The 23204-nt window shown below is 40.9% G+C and overlaps 1 pseudogene; it reads right to left on the bottom strand.

Annotated features, from left to right (window-relative positions):
* The window catches only part of LOC138432421 (tissue alpha-L-fucosidase pseudogene), a 140695-nt pseudogene extending 121161 nt beyond the window's left edge, over positions 1-19534 (bottom strand).
* Positions 19535-23204: the final 3670 nt, after the last annotated feature.

Genomic DNA, 23204 nt, shown 5'->3' with positions numbered 1-23204 from the left:
GGGCTGATAATGAGCTCAAAGAGAAGCTTATTTACAGTTGATTGTGGTTGATCACATGAATAGCCTCAGTCCTTCACTCCTCGTTGTATCTAGGCCTTTGCCCTGTGACTTTATAGTTCCTCTCATTTAAACGACAAATCTGTTTTCTCATCTCTTGAATCTGGTCTTGGACGTGTGACTTGCTTTGGCCAACAGAATGAGATGAAACTGACAAGTGTGCCAGTACTAAGCCTAGACTTCAAGAAACCTGCCTGTTTCTGCTTGTTTTGCACTTCCGCCATTGCCAGGACAAAGGGCATGCCTGTGTTATCTGGGAATCTCAGGAGAAGGATGAGGGACATGTAGAGCAAAGCCAAGTCACCCCAAACAACCCAAACTAGATCTAACAAGCCCTCAGACACAAAAGAGAGCCCAGCTGAGGTCAAAGGAGCCCTGTAGATGCAGGGGAAGAAAAGGTCTACAGTCGTAGTATACCCGGAGCTGCTGTGCTGGTTTGCTGCGCAACAGTGTCATGGCAATAGCTAATGACTTCATTGATCTTCCCTAAGACTAACTGGTACTGATAATGATGTTGAAATTGCCACACCTCAAGATATTTGTGACTGTCTGGTCTCTCCCTACTTTTATTAGCACGTGTAATTCATTGATTCTGAGTCCTTGTCATTGTATTCTTTTTGGTACACAAACTTTCCATGTTCTCTGAGCATCTTAGGCAAGGAGTTGTCAGGTTTTGATGAGGCCAGAAGAACTACCCAGAGGGCTTCTTAAAACACGTATTTCTGAGCCCTACCTCCAGAGTTTCTGATCTAGTTGGTCTACAGTCGACCCCAGCCTCAGAATGGGCATTCCTCACCCCAGCCTCAGAATGGGCATTCCTCACAAGTCCCTATTCTGGTGCTAATGCTTCTAGTTCCAGGACCACATTGTGAGATCCAGTCCCTCAGGCTATCAAGGGTTAAGCGCAAGGTTGCTGGTTCACATACCCATCTGTGTTTTCCCAAAGCACGTTTTCCATCACCTTTTCTGACCAGTAAATGAGTTGGGCTGGAGCCAAGATTCCACAGCCTTCCAGATGAGTTCCCTCTGCAAGAGACATCTCTGCAGCAAACAGCAAGCAGGGCTCCCAAGCCTGCATGGGACTCAGCAAGGACTCAGCACACTCTGCCCACAGACTTACAGCTATGCCAGTGACTTGAGAAGTTTTCTGGCTTGCATCCAGGAAGGATTCAGGAGGATAAAAGAGAGTTCACACTTCTCAATGTCCACCTCAAAGCATTTGTTCTTAAATTTGCCTTCTTAGAATTCTGGAATTTTACTGTCGGGAAAAACTCTTAGCCCCATCTATTTAAATGTGTACAATCAATTTCTCCCTCTCAAATCTCCACGGCAGGTATTCTCATTTCTTCCCACTTGCTGGGTGTGCAGTGATCCCCTACTGTGTACACAGAACAGCTTTTGCTCATGGTGCAGCTCAACTCTGCCTGATCTCTTTTTCATAACAATCTTTCACAACAGTTGAACTCAGACACTCAAGCATGGCTCTGTAGCATCAGCAAGAGTTGGCAAGAATCTGGGTCCTCTGAGTGATTTTTATTTGCAGTGTTGCCTCGGAAAATGAAACCAAATTGAAAAAAACTGTCCCTTGAAATGTAACATTTTAAAATCACAATAGGGAAACTGTAAGCATTCATAAAGCGCTGACCAGCCTGCTTCACCTTTCACTTCCTTTCTTTTAATAAAGCATGGTTTTCATCTGCTAATTGCTGCATGATTTTAACTCAGTAGCTGTACTTTGAAGAAAAGTAGGGTTGTCCTTGAGGTGTGTGAACAGTTGCCCAGGGGCCTGGGGAATGTCTGGCACTTTTCTGCTCATAGTCTGGCATCCTGGAAATACTTCCCATCTGTTTTATAAAAGTAGTTTGCCCCTATTTTGAAAATCTTTTATTTTGCAAAGAATTTTTATAAGAATCTTAGAACTCAATGTCACAATCAACCACTACTTTGCCTATCATTAAAGCCATAAACTATTTGACATTAAAACCAAATGGTTGCAGACTATTTCTATTCAATAGATATTTATCAAGCATCTACTATGCATACTTACTCTGCCTGGTAAGAGATACAGAAGTGAAAATATCCCCTCTTTGCTTTCAAAGTGCTTATAATACTTTTGATAAAACCAACCTCAAAACAAATAATTATTCCTTCATTCATTCAACACATACGTGTTGAGTGCCTATTATGTCCTTGGCATAGTACATACTGTACGTAGAACATGCAACAATAATAATGGTGGACTTGATTCCTGCTCAAAGTTTAGTCTTGTAAGGAAGTCAGACAGTTACAAAAAGGGTGATAAATATCACTTGGGACAACCATATGGCAAGAGCATGAGGCAGGAGACCCTAGTTTAGTCTGTGAAGTCAAAGAAAAGCTTTTGGAAGAAATAACACATAAATTGAGACCTGAAAGTACAAAAGAAGATGCTGAGAAAGATGGAGAGAAAATGAGGACGAAATAGATTTGCAAAGGTGGAGCTAATTTGCCACCTATAAAGAATTTTTAAAAATCAGTATAATGAGGGCTTCCCTGGTGACTCAGCAGTAAAGAATCCACTGCCAATGAAGGACACACAGGTTCAGTCCCTGGTCCGGGAAGATCCCACATACCATGGAGCAACTAAGCCTGTGTGCCACAACTACCAAGCCTACATGCCCTAGAATCTGTGCTCCGCAACAAGTGAAGCCTCTGCAATGAGAAGTGCGTGCATAAAAAGGAGAGAGCAGCCTCCACTTGCTGCAACCAGAGAAAGCCTGCACACAGCAGCAGAGACCCAGCACAGCTCAAACCAGCGCTCTGTGACAATTCAGAGGGGTGGGATGGGGTGGGAAGTGGGAGGGAGATCAAGACGGAGGGGATGTATGTGTGCCCTCATGGTACTGACAGTTAAAATCACTTATATGGGGCATTTCTTCCAGGTTTCCTCTGGCCAGTCATTTTGCTTTGATTGGTCCTGAGTCTATTTTTGAAATATCTCAGGGTCCTCCCATGTGTGCACATGGATCTCTTAGCCAAGATGGAATTCTAGTGAAGAAACTTATACGCAAGTTGACACCACCTACTCTGGAGGTGCCCTCTCCTTTTTTGACCTTCAAGGAACTGAATAGTTGGGAAGGTCTCCTTGACTTTGAGAATGAGAAATGTGTGGTCTCTATTTTTTATCTGGGCAGGATTCAGCTTCTCCAATTGCTATTATGGAGTATCTGTCCACAGAGGATGAACTACAGCTGCTCAGTCTGGGGTCCATCTGCTGCTGCTGCTGCTAAGTCGCTTCAGTCGTGTCTGACTCTGTGGGATCCCATAGACGGCAGCCCACCAGGCTCCCCCGTCCCTGGGATTCTCCAGGCAAGAACACTGGAGTGGGTTGCCATTTCCTTCTCCAATGCTGGGGTCCATCTATCTCCTGCCTTAATATGAGTAGAAGTAATGGAACTTTATCTTTAGCTGGGGGTCTAAATCTTCCTGGTATACTCACTCTGATGCCTTAGACTCCAGGCAGCCCAACAGTCCTTTCATGCAGCTGCACTTGCTCAGCCAATCCTGCTTGTCATGCGAGACTTAATCAAGGAACAGAGACAGACCTCATTCCTTCTGAGTCCCCTGCTCCTTAGCTACTCCCAGCCTCTCCATCTTTCAAAGTAGGGGAGTCCTATGGTGCATCTAAATATTGTGAAAATCCCTGATTGCATTTTTCCAAACAGAATTCCTCTGGCTTCTAATTCTGAACTTCTTCTTTGAGAAATATTTGTTTCCCATTCCCATTTCTGATCAATAGCTGGTCTCTACTTAAAATCAATTTCTTTTTCAACTATCTCTGAATTATAGTATCAGATAGAAACTGCCTTTTGCTCAAAGACTTAGTATTAGCAAAATAATCGCAATACTAAAAGTAACTTTCTTTTCATTTATGTAAGATGTTTGAATTTTTGTAGGTCAATGCTCCTCAAATTTTAAGTATACCATAATTCTCCATGAAAACATTGGAATGGACCCACACCTGCACTCAAGGGTCCCCACCCCTGACCGCTGGAGTCCTGCTACGGGTGGAAGAGCCATGTGGGCCCGCAGGTGTGCCCTGGCCAGGCCCCCACTCAGGGCTTTGTGTGCCCATCTCACCCAGCTGTGATGGTCACCTCTAGTACTGACCTGGTTCATGGAGGCCACAGACACACACATACACCCACCTCATTCCGGTTTCCAGGTCTAAGCCTTCCTCCCTGCTTAGTCATGAGGATCCTGATCCTCTGGGGTCCTGATACCCAGAGCAGGGCCTGCAGATACCTGGTCTCCCTCCTAGAAACATGGGACTTATTTTTCTGACTGAAAAAAATATAAAGTGCTGTGCAATTATTTAAAAAAACAAAAACACTGGAACCAATTTACACCAGTCATGGGATTCCAAGTAATGGACCAAAAACAACAGACTCCTTGCTTCCCGAGTCTGAGTTTAAAACTGAAGGCATATTGATTTCTGGAGAGGTACAATCTTCTACTTTTTTAAAGCAGCAATTAGGACAGTGTTCATACAGAAGGTCTGAAGTGCAAACACTTTCTATACATTCTGGATCCTTGCAACCCTAAGTGTAGTCCTTCACCATTTGTATTAACCAGTTGCTTGTCGTAAATGGAGAACAGCCTGCAGTGCAGACCTACTGAATAAGAATCTGCATTTTAACGAGATTCCTGGGTGATTCACATGAACATTACAGTTGAAGAAGAAATGTAAATAAGATGATGTTTGGGTTCCAGGATTGTTCTTCCCACACAAAAAAGTAGGGTGGGAGAAGACAGTGCTTACATCTCTGGCTCTGTTAAAATATTCTCAACATTTGTCTTCAACTCTGCTACCTTTGCAGTCTTTCACTAAATTCATTCTGACAGTCAGCACATCTGGGCACCTGGAAGGTATAGTAGCCCTCTTGCAACAGAAAACTCCTCAGCTTTGCTTCCAGCACGTTGACTACAATGCTCTCCATCACGAGGCTCCTTAAGTTTGATATTATCTATCATCTCTCCTTCCTTCTGAATCCTGCATTTTTATAGTGTTGAGAGTGCCTGGACACATAATACAGCGGAACAAAAGGAAGACAGACTCCTACATCTTCACAGCATCCCCCTTGACCCTGAAGATTGTTGTTGTTGTTCAGTTGCTAAGTCATGTCCGACTCTTTGCCACCCCATGAACTGCAGTACTCCAGGCTTCCCTGTCCTTCACTATCTCCCTGAGTTTGCTCAAACTCATGTCCTTTGAATCAGTGAGACCTTCCAACCATTTCATCCTCTGTCATCCCCTTCTCCTCTTGCCCTCAGTTTTTCCCAGCATGAGGGTCTTTTCCAATGAGTCAGCTCTTCACAACAGGTGGCCAAAGTATTAGAGCATCAGCTTCAGCATCAGTACTTCTAATGAACATTCAGGGTTGATTTCCTTTAGGTTTGACTGGTTTGATCTTCCTGATGTCCAAGGGCCTCTCAAGAGTCTTCTCCAGCCCCGCAGTTATAAAGCATCAGTTCTTCAGTGCTCAGCCTTCTTTATGGTCCAGCTCTCACATCTGTACATGACTACAGGAAAAACCATAGCTTTGATTTGTTGGACCTCTCGGCAAAATGATGTCTCTGTTTTCTTAATATGCTGTTTAAATTACTGCTACCCAATAGAACTTTCTGGGATGATGGGTCTCTTCTATATCTGCACTGCTCAGTCTGAGAGCCATTTGCCACATATGACTGCTAAGCAACTGAAACACAACTGGTGTTGGGAATTCCCTGGCGGTCCAGTAGCGAGGACTCAGCACTTTCAATCCATGGTCAAGGAACTAAGCAAGCTGTGCGATGCAGCCAAAAAAAAAAAAAAAAAGCAACAACCAAAAAAAAAAAAAAAAAACAAATTTAACTATATGGCTGAAAAACTGATTTTTAAAAATTCATTGGCTGTTTAAATTTAAATCTTAAATAATTAAAAGTAAAAAAGTTTCTCAATGTGTTTCTTCAGTCTCACTACTGACATTTAAGTACTTAATAGCCACACGTGTAGCTACTGGCTACATTTTTGGAAAGTGTAAGTCTAGATCTTTCTCCTGAGGGTCTCTTGGCTCCCTACTTTTACTGATGCCTGGGTGGTCCTTGCATCATCATGTGGTCCAATCACAACAGCTGCAGTGACTATGTGTATGTGTGTGTGTGAAGGCAGACAGAAATCCTTACATCAGGATATGACTGATGTTTTTATAGTTACCATATATTTCCACCCCTAGTAGAGAAAACACCTTGGAAACTAAAGCTCAAAAGGAGTTTGTTTGTTTCTTTAAATGATTACAAAGCACTCTAAAAATGCCCCTAAGAAAATGACCACCTTGTGATAATCTCAAAAGGGTTATTATAAACTACATTGAGAGCTTTCTTCTTTCAGAGTCTCCAGAGGTACAGAAAGGAACCAGCATCATCAGCAAATTTTACCATCAAACAATTGAATATGTTAGATGGAGAAATCAAATATTCTGATTGGCTGATAAGAAGTCTGAGCAGGGACTAATGGAATATAACTCTCTGTTCAGAATTTATGATGCTTCATCGTCACTTAATTAACAATATAAATATTAAAAAAACATTTTATAATAAAATTTTATAATTGTAATAAGATACCCTAGCACATGAATTATGGGGTATTAATTCCCACCCACTTTTGTTGAAACTGGACATGAATGAATATATTAAAATGCCCACTATGTCATGTCTTCGTGCATAAAAAATAAAGTGGCAAAAAAATGTTCCAAAAGTCAAAATCATCCCCTTAGAAAATAAGCAAAGAAAGTCAGTGAAAATGTAATTTATGGAGTTTTAGCTCTTATTCATTTTTCCACTGGTAATTACATTACCCACACAGGAACAGTCATTGAAGAGTTTCAAAAAAATTAAAGGTTTTTTTTTTTACTCTAGATTTGTAAGTTTCCACTCCTCTACAAAGAGGCCATGTTTTTTCCTCCTAAATCACCCTATAATTTAAGAACACAGTAATAAAAAATATATTAGCAGTATGCAGAACACAAGGATTAGAATTTTCTGAGCAGCAGTCTTGAATCATATCCAGTATCACAATCATTTATTTATAAATATATATATAATTATATATAATATAATTACATTTATAATTATAACAACATTTATATATATTTATAAAGTACCCCACACTGTGCAATGTGCTTTGCATATGTTGTCTCAGTGAATATTTACAGTAACCCATGAGGTTATAATTATACCATTGACTCACTTTACAGGTGAGAATACTGAGGCTTAGAGCAAGCTACCTAGAGAAAACTAGTTAACTGTAGAGATCAGATTCAAACCTAGGCACTCTAATTCCAAATCTAGCTCACTAACCATACACTACTTGTAGGGTAGTCACTGAAATTAACCCTATTGATACATAAGGAAGACCAAAGCAGACAGATCAGAACTCAGTCACCAGCCTCACAGTTTAGGCTGCAGCTTGTTGAGCCTGGAGTAACAAAGCAATTTTTGGAGTCCAGTAAGTCCCTCAAGATTGAGGAGAGGCTCGAAGAGTAGGCGTAAGGGAAAAGCAGAAGAGATAGTTTCAGGAAACATGATCAGAAAAGTGCCTCTGGGAATTCATTAAATTAAAAAATAAATATATGGAAACAGGATTCTATGACTGCAAGTGTTCCGATTTTCCAAGGTTTAACGATCTGCTTTTGTTGGAGAACATTCAGAGATTTGGTGGAGGGCTGGAACCTCCTGGGAAAAGATGCATCTGGACAGTGAGGCACACCAGCGTGAGCACAATACTTAGTATCAGAGAGAAGAAAGCAGTGGCCATCTGAGTTCTCAAGGATTACAGAAGACGTTCCAGGGACAGGGTCCAGGTCTTCAGCAAATGAGCAGGCAGAGTGGGAGCACAGCTGGTGGGTTTGGCCATTATTAGCAGTTAGAGGTTTTCCCAGTTCGAGCCCAGCCGGGAGGGGTACAGAGGCAGTCTCCTGGTGGTCAGGTTTGCAGAATATGTAAGACATCCCTGGGGAAACATAAAGTTGCAGGAGAGCTGAGTGGAGAAGTACATTCTGTGATGCTGCTGATGATCTGATTTTCCGCTCCAAGCTGGTGGCGGGCTCCTTCTGACAGAGGAGGGCGAACACACAATGCCACCTGCCAGTGGTCTGGAGTTGGAGAGAGACGGTGATGCCAGCCCAAGACAAAAGGAAGTGAGGGCTCCAGTGTGGGGCACACAGTGAAATCTAAACGTGGACTGTTGGAGTTCAGATGGGGGGAAAACGCCAACACAAGGCTCTCTTAGGACCAGATCTTCATCCAGTTAGATCTGTGTGACTCTACTAGCTGCTCGCTGGTAAGACCCCTCTCTGAAGTAGTGCAATCCTGAATCATTCTGAGAACGTTTCTTGATAAAGTTCAAGCCACTGAATTCTGATATTACCACAACTTTGTCACTTAATTCAGTCTCTCTGAAGAAAGCATGAGCGATATGGGTCAATTATCTCTCCACTTATGCCTTAGTTTTTTGCTTGCATTTCGTTAACCCACATGGCTTATGCCTGAACACTCACCTAGGTACAAAATAACAAATTCCAGATGAACGGATGGAGTCCAGGCAGACAGTTTAGTCTACCACAGCATTACCTGCTTTAATAAGGCAAATGCTAGTGCCCAAGACGACGATCAAAGAAAATTCAGAGCCAAGTAAAAAGTCTACACAAAATTTACTGAGCATTCTAAAAACCATCAAGGCCCCACTCCCCATCAGCTCAGCCAGCCTCTGCACACTGCCACCACCACCACTCCTCCCAGAACCACAACATAACCTCCTCTCATTGATGAATGAATTATCTTCAGATTTTTCTCTCTATGACCATAACCAAGCAAGATTGAGTTCTGTCATTAGAACTATGCTGGCCAGTATTTCACACTAAGTGGGAAAACTGCATTAATGGCTAATATTTCCACAAATATTCACAGCAACACTGTTCTCCAGAAATGACTTCCAGGCTTGAGAAGGAAGAGAATGGTAGGATTAGCTGAGATCATTGGATGATTTAGAAAGGAAATTGGGGTATTTCCTTAATGAAACTGGCAATTCCTACACAGACTGGGGCAGGTGTCACGAAACACACCTACAGGTAAAACTTTAGACCTTTCAGATATTCAGATCTTGTAAAGAGACACAGAAAGAAAATGTTGAAAATGAAATTGAAGATATAAAAAATAGTGAGTAGGTTTGATGGGCCTTAAGAAAACCCAGTAAAGAAGGAAAACATTTTGATACAGGCTTTCTGAAATTTCTGTCCTTCAATCTTTCCTTCTTGCAACTATACCAGGTGGTGGCTGTTGCCTAGAATCCTAGAATAAAGGAATCAAAGTTTTAAAGCCACATCCCAGGTTTAAAACAGAAACGTTTGAAGAGTACATGATCAATAAGAAGGCCAGTTTTTCCAAACCCTGAAGAAAAAAGAGAGTTAGGCTAGGGGAACGACGTGAGCATTTAAGACTCCAAGGGCTGCTCCTGAGAAGTCCTAATCCCCATCCCATCACCCCCTAGGCTGATTCCAGGGGTGGGCGATGAAGCAACAGAGTGTCCCCTCATGACTGTAGGAAAACCAAGACAGAGAAGACCAGTGCTTCATATCCTGTGGGCCCAGGAATGCAGCTAGGAGTTCTGTCACACCCCAGGGTGAGGCTGGAGCCCTTGAGTACAAATACCTGTATGGGGTGTCTAGGACAAAAGTCTTGAGGCAACCTCACCAAGTAACAACATGTTCTCTCTGCAGACATGAGACCACAGAGCTGCTGGGGCTGCCCAGCTGGACAGGAAGGACACAGTAGTGGGTGCAGCTGGAGACCATACAAGATGAACCAGGATTTCAAATAGAAGAGGTAAAGAGATGAGAAACCTTGAATTAACTGAAAATCATCCTGATTAGACAGACTTCACCCTAAATTGTCAAACAACACATTTTTACTCTCTACCAGGCAGAATGAAGTCTTGAGATGAAAATTAAGTGTATTATTTAGCATGATCTTGTGTGTGTGTGTGTGTGTGTGTGTGTGTGTGTTAGTCACACAGTTGTGTCCAACTCTTTGCGACCCCATGGACTATATCCTGTTGGGCTCCTCTGTCCATGGAATCCTCCAGGCAACAGTACTGGAGTGGATAGCCATTCCCTTCTCCAGGGGATCTTCCTGACCCAGGGATCCAACCTCAGTCTCTCACATTGCAGGCAGATTCTTTACCATCTGAGCCACCAGGGAAGCCCAAGTATGTGAAAATAGGCAGCCTCCAAAAAGACAAATCAGATGCTGGTTGTTTCTATTGTTTAACAAAAAGAAAACCCTTCTTTGCTGAATCCCATAGGGTACTTTGAACAAAGTAGCTGCTCTCAAGTTGAGTGACAGGAAATATTCTGCTAACAATAATCTCCCAGGTGCACTTAAAGTCTTATTTGAGTCAAGTAAGGATTTATGCACACGGTATCTCTAGCATAGTACTATTGTGAATTCGAAAGACACCAATATGCAAAAAAGGGAGGGAATGTTTCAGAGTAATTAATAAGAGGTAAGACAAAAGAAAATTAAGGGTATTTATTCAAAGAAAATAAAAACTCTAACTCAAAAAGATATCTGCACCCCCAAGTTCATTGTAGCATTGTTTGCAACAGCTAAGACCCAGAAACAATCTAAATGTCCATCACTGGATGAATGAATAAAGAAAAGATGGACAGATACCTGTATGTCTACATATGGACATATATACAAACTATATATATATAGAGTGGAATGTTATTCATCCTTAAAAAAGAAGGAAACTCTGCCATTTGCCACAATCTGTATGGACCCTGTGGGCATTATGCTAAGTGAAACAAGGCAGAATGAGAAAGATAAACACCATATGATCTCACTTATATGTGAGATCTAAACAAACAAACAAACCACACTCATAGATACTGAGAACAGATATCTCATTTTTTAAAAGGAAAGTTAAGGAAGATACATGCTTAAATGGAAATTTCTCTCTCAAATAATGAAGAAAGGCTTGTTGGAGAAGATTATCCTGAGGTCAGAATTTGACAGATCTTTGATAACACCCAAATAGTCCCTTAACCAATAAATTTTAGAACTCTTCTTGGGAGAAAAAGATTTTACAAGAACTGTCAGCCATTTGTGAAATGTACAGTGATTTTGATCGCTCTGCCTCCAAAGGGTTTGCAAACAAGTAGCAAAATGGTTAAGGGAGTGAAACAATGAACCACTAACAAACTTGAAAACAATAAATTTGTTGAAATCAAGAAATCTGAATTGAAACCTGTGTGTGCTAAGTCACTTCAGTCGTATCCGACTCTTTGCAACCCTTTGGATTGTAGCCCGCCAGGCTCCTCTGTCCAAGGGATTCTCCAAGGGAGTGGGTTGCCATGCCTTACTCCAAGGATCTTCCCAACCCAGGGATCGAAACTGAGTCTCTTATGTCTCCCGCATTGGCAGGTGAGTTCTTTACCACTTGGGCAACCTGGGAATCCCTAATGGAAACCCACAGTTTCTTTAATATCTTGATAGACTCTAATGTCTTTTGTAATTCTGATTCTCAAGCATTTGCAAGTTCACATATATTTTTGTGTTTGTTTTGTTAGCATCAAGTGATGAGGTGTTTGGGAAGAGGAGATCTTCCTGCTTGATCGGAAGCCCAGGGCTCAATTGGCCAGCAGACTCTGGCTAGTTGGCTATGGTAAAATGTTTTGCCTACACAAGAAAATCCATCTTTTTCTGAGCCTATATTACTGACAAATAAAAATAGTCCATTTTGAAACTAAAGCTGTATTGCAAGTAGACAGCTTACTAACTTGGGTACAATTAATTAACTGTACAGTTCATTTTTATAAATATTTGGACTCTAGCATAATTTTAGCAATGTCCTGTGAAATTGATGAGAGCTTCAAGGCTTTTATTTTCCTTTTTATTTGGACATGGGGAAGAACTGACAGCGGTGTGGGATTTATTGGAAGAATAAATGTGGTTATCTAAATAAGTTATTATTGTTTAAGGTCTATCAATACAAATTTAGTGATTAAAAGCAGAAGTGTCAAACTTGTTCCAAGTTCCCTGGCTCTTATTCAATTAGAGTAGATTTTTAATGTTCTTTTAATGGAATTTTCATGAATTAATTTAATTGAATATTGAGATGCCTTACTCTACTCTCATATACATCTTTTTAAAACACAGATAAAGGATAGAACTAGAAAGAAACAGAGAGAGAGAAGGAATGGAGGGACAGAGGAAGGAAAGAAGTTTCCAAGGAAGGGAAGAAGGGAGGAAGGGTGGGAGGAACAAGCAAGCAAACAGCCTGACTGGTTCACTGCTGATGCTGAAATTCCTGATCTCCTTTTGTCAACCTTTCCAAAATGACAGTGAGTTTATAAAGCACATACAATATGTTGAAGTCCTGGGTTCTCCTGATCCCACAAACCTAATCACTTTACTAGTATACTAACAAATCGAACAGTATAGGCACTCTTGTAAAAACTGATAATCAGAATTATAATAGATAACAGAGCATACCAAGAATTATAGTACCCCCAAATTAAAGTAGCAATTCAGAAGTCAAGCTTTTTAGATTGGCTTACGTAAAGCCCAGATTGCCATGCCCTTTCTCCTCTGGTTTTTCTCTACCTGTAAAATCTTTCAAACTCTTCCCCGAACCTAGAAGAGATTCATCATCATAGATAAATTTTGATATATTACTTACTGAGTCTTACCTAGTTCAAATTATTCCAATTTCTTATAAACTTTTTAAAAATGATTTTTTGATGTGGATCATTTTCACAGTCTTTACTGAAGTTTTTACAGTATTGTTTCTGTTATATGCTTTGGTTTTTTTGGCCCCAAGGCATGTGGGACCTTAACTCTTTGACCAGGGATTGAACCTACACCCCTTGCATTGGAAAATGAAGTCTTAACCACTGGACTGCCAGGGAAGTCCCAAAAGGATTCCAGTTTGTAAGTCAACTAGCTTTATCTCAAATTGCGTAATTCTGGAATTTATTTATAAAACTGGTAATCAAAATTTTCAAGTAATAGAAACCAGAAGGATTCTGCATGACATATGGCCTAAATTACACACATTAACTATAAATGTATTGATTCATCCTTTTGGCAAAAAAACAAATAAATCGCTCCTTATAGTGAACCAATCTGGCTGTATTCCTACAAGTTCTCTGATGTATGACCAAATATCTCCTAACTCAGAAAAGTCACCCATAACTTATGGTTTCTTTGGGGATGGGCTAAAAGGCCTTTTTTCTGGATTCTCTCTTTCAAGAGTTCCCCTGTATACCTTGTATTATCATTATGATTAAAGTATTATTGAGAACCTACAGTATACCAGACTGTTTTGGTGTCTAGAAGTACACAAGGGTATAAAACAAAGACTGCTGCCTTGCTGTGCGCTTACCTTCTAATGGAGGAGATAGACAGTGAACAATAGCCAAACAATAAGTCAAGAATTGGAGGAGTTTTATAAAGTTCAAGCCAGATCTATTTCATCTCTCTGAATGACTACCAGTCAATTAACTCCCTGCCTTAAATCCCTTCTTGCTAAAACTAGCTAGGGTGGATTCTGTTTGCAGCGACTGAGCCTCAGCCCATGAGATTAGAAGCTGCTTTGTGAAGAATCCTCCCCAGTTTCTCTTTTAAAATTATAATAATGAAGCATATGTGTCCTTTAGTAACTACATTGTTTAAGAAAAGAAAAAAATCACTGAAGAATGTTAGGCAGCTCTTAGAATTGCCTGGAAGACTAGCGATCCAGGCTTGGAAAACAGACACAAAGGAGGGCCAGATGGCAGAAGCATGGCCCAGTGTTAGCCCACAAAGCAGCATCTCTCACTGCTGACTGAAAGCACAGGAAGGGTCAGCAGCTGGGCTAGGGAGCTCTCTACACCATTGGTCCTTTCCATCAGTAGTTCCATAGGCATCATCCTCAATGGATGTACCTGATTGACCAAACTAGGTGTCTGTCCTCCAGCTGATAAAACTGAAAAAGTTATCTAGCTTTCTTGGCTTCTGTAAATGGGAGAGGCTGTGGCAAGGGTCATAAGTTGGCACATCCTCCATACTTAGTAGGCAGAGAGTACCAATGCTGGACAGCTCCACCAAAATGACACACATCTTTAACAAAGGATTTTCTCTAAATTTCTTAAAAGGTATGTCTCTTTTTACAAGATTATATCTGTACCTACTTATAAATATTTCAAACATCAACAGTATAAAACTAAATACACAAGAGAAAACGTAAAAACACTCACAGGCCCAGAATGTGGCCAAAGAGCCAAGCTGTGGAAGCCCTAGTCCTTCTGGCTGTCAGGTGAAGAGGTAACCTCATCAGGTGGGTCCTCAGGCTGGCCCTAGGGCCTTGGGTTTGGAATACCTGGGCTTCTTCCATCAAGGACATATTTGCACTCAATAGAAAGCAAGTGTGAGAGATAAGGTTGACGGTAAAGAGGAAACTTGTACCTCACTACTTCTCAAGTCATCATCCTATATTGAATATATAGGAATACTACGTTATGAGGAGGCTTCCCAGGCAGTGCGGTGGTAAGGAATCCACCTGCCAAAGCAGGAGATGCAGTTTTGATCTCTGGGTTAGGAAGATCTGCTGGAGTAGAAATGGCAACCCGTTCCAGTATTCTTGCCCGGAAAATCCCATGGACAGAGGAGCCTGGTCGCAAAGAGTCAGACATGGGTACACATACACATTACGAGAGGCCTCAGAGCTCCTGTTCTTGGCAAACCAGCCCTTTATCTACCCTCACTGTGAGAATGAGCTAGGTTCTCCTCCTGTGTCTCAAACAGGATGTTCCTGCCTTTATCAGATTGCTCACCCTACTGTAAATACCTGCTCTGTTCACTTGTCTGTCAGCCCTCCTGGACTGAAGGTGCTTTTGAAGAGCCTAAGCTATTCCATCTTGTAAAAGAACTCCATTTTGTTTCGAGCAAACAGACTTAGACTTTGGATATTGCCTAAACTTGCCCCACTGTGCGCGAGCCAATCAGCCCTTAGGTTAAACCTCCTGACTTTAAGTTCAAGAATTTGTGATTTACCTTGGAAGTAATGATTTACCTTTGTGATTTACCTTGGAAGTAATGAGTTACATTTGTGATTTACCTTGGAAGTAATGATTTACCATGGAAATAAGAAAACCAATCAGAACCCAACACCTAACCCTTCCACAGAAGGTAACCAATTAGATGTCTCCCAACCCAGAAACTCCCGTTTTTTCAAATTTTTTGCGTGAGAATACCCTATTTAAGCAATGTAACCCAGAGTTCAGGGCTCCTCTCCTTAGCCGCTGTGTCAGTAATGGTGGGAGCCTCAGCTCGAGCTTGGTAATAAAAACTCTCTTGCTTTTGCATCGGATACTGGCTCCCTGGTGGTCATTGGGAGATTTCACGACTTGGGCATAACAGTTTGAAGAAAGAGAGTTATACCTCATTCACAAATCACTTCGCTCGATACCTATAAGAAATAAGTTGATATTTGTTAAACAAATGAATGAAATAAAGCTTCAATGTTGTGACTCCAAACCATCAGTGAAGTTGCTCAGTTGTGTCCAACTCTTTGCGACCCCATGGACTGTAGCCCACCAGGCTCCTCCATCCATGGAATTTTCCAGGCAAGAGTACTGGAGTGGGTTGCCATTTCCTTCTCCAGGGCATCTTCCCAACCCAGGGATCAAACCCAGGTCTCTTGAATTGCAGGCAGATGCTTTACCATCTGAGCTACCTTTTGTGACTCCAAAAGGCAGAAATTAAAGATAAGAGGTGCTCCTGTATTACTTAACAACCTCAGAATGTTAGTCACAATAAAATCTCAACTATGTTTTTTGCAAAAGATGACCTTGCAAACCACGATGCACCACGACCTTCAGGGAACGTTTGGAGTGTTAGGCTTGAGAGGTGGCTTTAACTGCATGTTCTCTCTGCCCTGGCACCACGCTCCTTAATTCTTTGCTCAGTTAATATTCCAGAGTCCCAGTCCCAACATACTTCACCCAACCCCTCCTCCCACTGCACCATCACGCAGACCCATCACTCACCATCATCATTACCGTCCTCTGAAAGCGAGTGAACTACACCTAAGGACCAAAAATGCCAAACACCTCGGTTGAAATTAATTGCTTTTTATAAAACAACTTTTTCCTGTACCTAGAATTCATCTAGCTGGGGACTTGCAGTGAAACATCTAGTCTCCCACACACCATTCTAAACAGCTAGAATGGAAAAGATAACCATGCCACTCCACATTGCTTAGCCTGTATTGCATTACACACCACCCAAAACTTGATGGCTGCCAAAATAGGCCTTTATTATTGCTGGCAAGTGTCTGGTCACTTGAGTGATTTAGGGCAAGACTGGTTGCTTTTGGCTGGCTTTGCTGATGCATCTGTGGTCAGTTGACTGGTTAGGTGAGAGTAGGATGGTCTCACTCACGTGTCTGCAGTTGTCTGGAGTAGTGAGGGTAAACAATCCATGTGTCTCTCATCATCCAAAAGGCCAGCATATCTTCTTCAGATGGTGATGGTAGCCACAGCCTCATAGGCAACAAAAGAGGGCAAGACTCAATGTGCAAGCAGTTTTCACATCTCTGACTGTCTCACGTTTGCTATTATACCACCAGCCAAGGCAAGTCACATGGTCAAGCAGACTCAACGCAAGAAGGGACAGTCCTGAGACATGGGTACAAGGAAGCCATGAACAAGTTGGAGGCCATTGCCCAACAAACTACCATACACTCTTGACCCAAAGTGACTTCATTCTTCAACCTCTTTAAAACATCTACCCTACAATATATGTGAAGTGAAACTGACACTAACTTGGGAGGTGTCTCATCATTTCTGATTTCCTCCGTGTGTGGCTCCGACAGTCGACTGTGTGCTAGTACACGGTGCAAACACTGCACACAGCAGCCAAGCAAGTGAGCTTTTGAGAGCAGCCAGCCGTTCATTTGCATGTTCGTGTACACAAGTTTGAATCCATAAAGACACAGATTTGGTGAGTCCCATTCCCAGTACAAAGAAAGGCCTGATATTTGCTGGAGGGCATTCAATCGGCAATTCATTTTTCCTGAGCTCCTACTGTGTGCATTGCAGTAGTGCTGGAGATATAGAGTAGGGGTCGGGGTTCCAGTGAAGAAAGAATGGAGGTCCAGACTAAGACAGAAGCAAGCAGGTGGAACAAAGTTGCCAGAATTGAAAACTGAAGGAGAGGAAATCAAAAGGATTTTGTGATTGATTACATGTGGAAAACAAGTGTGAGGGAGGAGTTAAGGATGACTGCCAGGTGGATGGTAGTGCAGAAGAAGACAATGTTTCCTCATAATGTAATTGCACAGATTCAAAGTGCCTACTCTATTGTTTTGATATTGTGGCTAGAAAAAAAAAAACCAACCCACTCCAGTAAGGATGTATGACTTTTCTTAGTCCTATGCATTCTAAAGAATCCTTTAAATCCACAAGTCTTCAATATCCTTGTAATTGCCTTTTCAATGTTACCCAACACCAGTTCAAACATGTAATCAAACCTAAACTTAGTAAAATTATTTTTCTATAGAGTAATATATTTTTATTGTCCTTGTCCACTGCTAGAAGCCAAAAATCTCTTTTTTATTGGTATTATCTTACAATCATAAAGGCTCTGCGATTGGGTTATGATTGCTTCAAATGAAGAAACTTAGTCCAGGTAATTTCTCACGACAGAAGTCCATGAGGAAGGTTAAGTTTGAAATCAAGCATATCAGATAATGCATCCAAGTTCAGACATTTGATTTATTGCCTATCCTTTCTAATGATTAAATATTCGGCTGTCCCCATTGAAACCACACATAGATTCATACTATAATGTTCAAAGCAGGTTAACTGTATACTAAGTTTCCACCTTCATCCTCTAGAGAAAAACATCAGCCTGGACACAACTCAATAACAAAGAATTAGATACTAAGATCCAAGAAAGAGAAGAAGAAATTAATGAGGACATGAGCATCAGATTTCTCTCCTAAGCACCAAGTCCTAGTAAAGTTTTTCTTTGTGGTAAAGGAACTCAAGAACAGCTGTCAAAAATATGGCACTGCTAACCCTTTAACAAATTAAAAAGCACCATCTGCACACACTGAAGTCTGGATAAGCAGATGTGCGCCAGTGCAAAGCCCAGGGAAGAGAAAATGGCTTGACGATGCTGAGGTTAACGGGTCTGAAAGCAGACAGCATATGCTTCTCCAATAAAAGGAGCACTCCACTACAGAAGCCAACAATTTGTAATGTTTATAAATTGTTATTGAACCTCTAATGTACCTCTAAATACCTGCATTCATGTTTTCAAAGTTTCTTTAAGAACAGTAAGTAGATCAATTACAGAGGACTACAAGTTCAGCATCTTTCCGTGTACCATTAGTCGTTCAGTTTAGCTGAAGAAGGTCCCTACACCATCTTTAATCTGTTTCTCCCCCCACCTCGGCCACCCCCCATCCAGTAATGCCTCTCATTAAAACTAACTCTTTTGAAATATGCAACACTGGCTAGCTTGTCCCACTAGCTAATGGTCCTGAATTGATTCTTAATTAGTTGCAGTTTTGGAAAGAATCCAATTAAAATAGTGGGGGATTCCAATAGCAGAAAAGAGCCAGCTAATATGTGTTATGCTCTGAGCTGCTGATCTTTGCATTAAACTTGCTCAGGCAAAAGGCAGCTCTGCAGAATATGGCAGGATTCAAATCCTACTAAACATGTTCAGGTTTTAAACAGAAACCTTCACATGGTAATTTATCCCCTAGCCATAAAATATGATCAAAGAAAGGCAGCCAAATGCTGTTAGAAAAATTACGTTCCTTCATTCCACTTTCTCTCTCTTCTTCCTAAAAGGACAGGTTACTAATTCAAGAGAAGACAGCGGAATCTTTTCAATAAATTATACTATATTTTTATTTGCTGTATATTTTCCAGTTCCCTATTCAAATTCCAAAAAAAGGAAGAGGAAGCTCAGTGTGGGAAGAATTGGAAAAATAAAATAAAAGATAGAGGAGGGAAGTCTCCAGGAGGATAAATAGGATATTTTCCTATGTTCTTTCCAAAAGCAAAGAGTTGCCACCAGCAAAATTCCCGGTGTTGTTTATGAGGGCAGCTGGAGGGCATTTGACAGGTATGGCTTTTATGGTTCGGATTTAATTATAGAAAAGCAAGGGCTCAGGAAAGCAAGGTCTCAGGAAACCCAGGCAGGAGAAGGACTGTGCCACTGCTGTAGGTGACAGTCACGTGACCAGCTTTGTATTCAGCAGTAATAACTCACTGCCGGCTACCGGGATGGAGCCCAGCTCGCCTATCCCCTGAGGAGCTTCCACCAGGCTTGGATTCACAGAGTCTCTGATCTGCAGATTAACATGATCAGGACCATAGGCTTTGTCTTTTGCAAACATCCTCAGTCCCTGGATTTGTATCCAACATAATGTTGAGCCCGTATTTATTTGAGTAATGAATTGCAGTAATTAATGCACACATTGATTTTTTTCAAGTCTCCCTGAAGGCTATTTCTATTTTTAATTTATAGAAAATATATACCATTCCCTTAATAAGAGACCGCTCTCTGTTTCCAAATACATAGAAGAGACACAATCAAGCAAACAACAAAAAATGAAAGAAGCAGGTGATGTTAAAGATAGGACCAGGGACTGAATTAAAGTCACTTTTTAAAAAATCAGTAGGAAGGGCCTTTTCCTGTGGAATTTCAGTCTACTCTGGATCTGTTCAAATACTTCGTCAAGCTGTTTAAAGAAACAGTTATTTGAAGTATCCAGTATTCACACAGATAAATATCTCCTTCTTTTAAACTAAGCTTCTTTTCAACTGTTAATAAACGGATATCCTGTGCAGAAAAAAAAAGAAAGAGATGAAGAAGAGAGTTAAATCTGAATCAGATAAACATTGTTGTGGAATTTTAATTTTGTTTTAAGAATAGGTAATATCAGTTCTTCCGATGTCCCTGACTAAATACCATTTAAAACAGAGAAAGAGCTAGGGAGAGAGAAAAAGAGGATGAACACCCCTTGTCTCAGCTGCATCTTAACTGAAGTATCCCTAGGGCTTGAAATGATGGGATTTTTCTTACTTGAGAAATAATTCTTTTCTGCACCAAGGTTCTTAGTAAATGCCAACAGAGAGAGGGGAGTGTGTAAGTGATACAATCCGATATTTAGCTGAGAGTCATAGGTAAGAAATAGTGGAAAAGCTTTTGTGGCAGGCATTTGGCAGTGGACAGGCACAGCTCAGAAGGAAGGGGAGTTTGGAGACACGTGCAAACTAAAGAAATACCTGATTAACCTTTCGCTGACTCTGAGCCACGTGATGCGCAGTGAGCCTTCTTAGAGTGATGGCTTTAGAAGAAGATGTTAAATTTAACCTCTGGCGCATGATAAATTGACAATAAAAAATTCAATGGCTTGGTAATTACCAATCACTTTGGACATCGGCAACATTTTTCAGTTCTGTCACTGCGCATTGGCACAAAAGCTTCAGCTGAAATTCTCTCGATCTTCCTCTTTTTAACTTTGTTTTCATGATGCAGATTAAATCTGCCACCCTATTACAGATTCATTTTCCTAATTTTTCATGTCTGCACCATGCCCCAGCTGCACCAGACTGATAATTGTGGAGCCCAGCCCTGATGATTAACATCAGAAGAATTAATTATGCCTGCCATTAAAATTCCGGGTTGCACATGGTGATCAAGAAAAATTAAGTTTCTCTAGGCCTCTAAATCATTTCACCTTTACAGGGAAGGATAGTGGACAGCTAAGCTGCAACTGTTCCTACCGAGGTCGAAACCAGGTTGAATGCCCTTTGTGTAATTCAACACATGCTTTCCCTGTTATTTTTTCTAGGATTTGAACTAAAGGATTTAATGCTTAGAAAATTATAAAGAAGAAAAAAACCCTGAAAGATATTCTCTACCCTACACTTTGAGAGAGGAGAAAAATACCTTTATGGAGGCTCAGCTGTTGTTTCAGAAATATCTGTTATACTAATTTGTAGAGGAATGCATCCTGTGGAAAAAGAAATGAGGAACCCTTGAAAATAGTTGGTGAAACGAGGGTGGAAAGGAGTCTAGCTTTACAGTCATTATAAATGGGAAGAAAGGAATGCTCATTCAAGAAGGTAAAGGCAGGGACATTTCTTAGAAATAAATCGATAACAGAATAAAAACAGATCCTCAGATCTTTAGGCTAAATAATAATGAGTAAAGGAAGCCTGTTGACTGGCGCATTTCCAAAATGATTGTTGCATGAGAAACTCAAAATATATTCAGTCTAGCCTAAGGTACAAAATTTACTGGAGCTATAAAGAGTAAGATGATATGCATTTATCATGTTCTTTTTCTACTCTATGTTCCATTTTTAAATTACCATAATAATGTATATTATAGGCATGGCTTTAGAAGACTACAAAAGGAGTCATATTTTGATGAACAGATGTAAATATCTCATGCCAAATGGTAAATCTCGTGTTCACCTCTATGCAAAGAGTATGCATCAGCTATGCATCATATCTGTTTCATTTATTATATTTAAGAAGTGATATCACAAGACAACTATTTCAATGCAGATACTCTTGTTAGTTTTTACTGGCAGTAAATTTACAGAGTCAAGTTAACTATCCACTAATCCCAGGTGAGGTGGGGCGGGGGCAGGAGAGGAGGAAACTGAAGAATTAATTCTATCTTTCTAGAATCTGTACTAGAAAATTTTAGAAGCTTGTATATTTTGACGTTGGCTGATTTTCACAGGAAATCTTGGGTTTAGTGACATGAGAAAAGCCCAAACATAATGATTTAGTAGCTTGAGCTAAATATGTCTTATATTTCTTGAAATGACTACCTTCCGTACTAATAATCCAGAATTCCTTAATAACACAGTTTCACAAATGACAAGTTCTGCAAGCAGGGCTGACTGCAAATTTATTCATCTCATAAGCATTTTGAGATGAAGATAACAAAGACAACATAACAAAAACTAGAAAAGTCTATTGAAATATCAAAATTTGAAAAGTCATAAAATACACTTAGAGGACCGTAAGAACAAATGAGATAAAAGCAGTGTGTGCGTACATGCTCAGTCATGTCCAACTCTGTGATTCCATGAACTGCAGCCTGCCAGGTTCCTCTATCCGTAGGATTCTCCAGGCAAGAATACTGGAGCCGGGAGCTATTCTCTTCTCCAGGGGATCTTCCTGGTCTAGAGATTGAACCTGGGTCTCCTGCATTGGCAGGTGGATTCTTTACCACTGAACCACCTGGGAAGCCCATAAGAACAAGTGAGATAAACACAGAGGCTTAAGTAGAGTTCTTCAAACTCTTCTTCACTGTGCACAGAGCTGACTTTCTAGTATCCATTTTTTAAATCATACACAAGTCCCTCAGGAGAAGAAACAGAAGGAAAAACTGGCCCCAAACATTCATATCAACCCCAGATTAAAGAAAGTAGAATTAAAATACAGAGCAAATAGTAGAATAGATTCTACCTTTTCCATAACAAACAACGTAAAGGTATAAACACTGAGAAGTGATGGGGCGGCAAGTGGAAGAGAGGAGGAGAGGAACTTGCAAATATCATCATATAAGCATCAAGACTGCATGATAGGAAAGTAGATAACACTACAACTTTCTGATGATCAGGGAAAATAAACCAGGAGGATAAAAAGGTAACATAAGAATCCAATAGGAGTGAAATGACTAACATTAGTATCACTATAGAAGAAAACCAAGATGGTAGCTCAGGGGAAATATCTGAATTTTTCTTATAGGTATTGTAAGGCGCAGTAGGGGTGTCCCTGGTGGCTTAGATGGTAAAGAATCCTCCTGCCAATGTAGGAGACCTGAGTTCAATCTCTGGACCAGGAAGATCCCCTGGAGAAGGGAATGGCTACCCACTCCAGTATTCTTGCCAGAGAATCTCATGGACAGAGGAGCCTGGTGGGCTGTAGTCCATGGGGTCGAAAAGAGTCTAATCGCTTGCACACACACACACACACACACACAGAGCAGTAGATGGAGGGGAGAGACACTCCCAAGTGCAATAAACAATTAGAAAACAG

Source organism: Ovis canadensis, chromosome 2 (genome assembly GCF_042477335.2).
Source record: "Ovis canadensis isolate MfBH-ARS-UI-01 breed Bighorn chromosome 2, ARS-UI_OviCan_v2, whole genome shotgun sequence".
Lineage (NCBI taxonomy): Eukaryota > Metazoa > Chordata > Mammalia > Artiodactyla > Bovidae > Ovis > Ovis canadensis.
The sequence above is the reverse complement of the archived record's forward strand: the minus strand, read 5'-3'. Positions and strand labels throughout refer to the sequence as shown.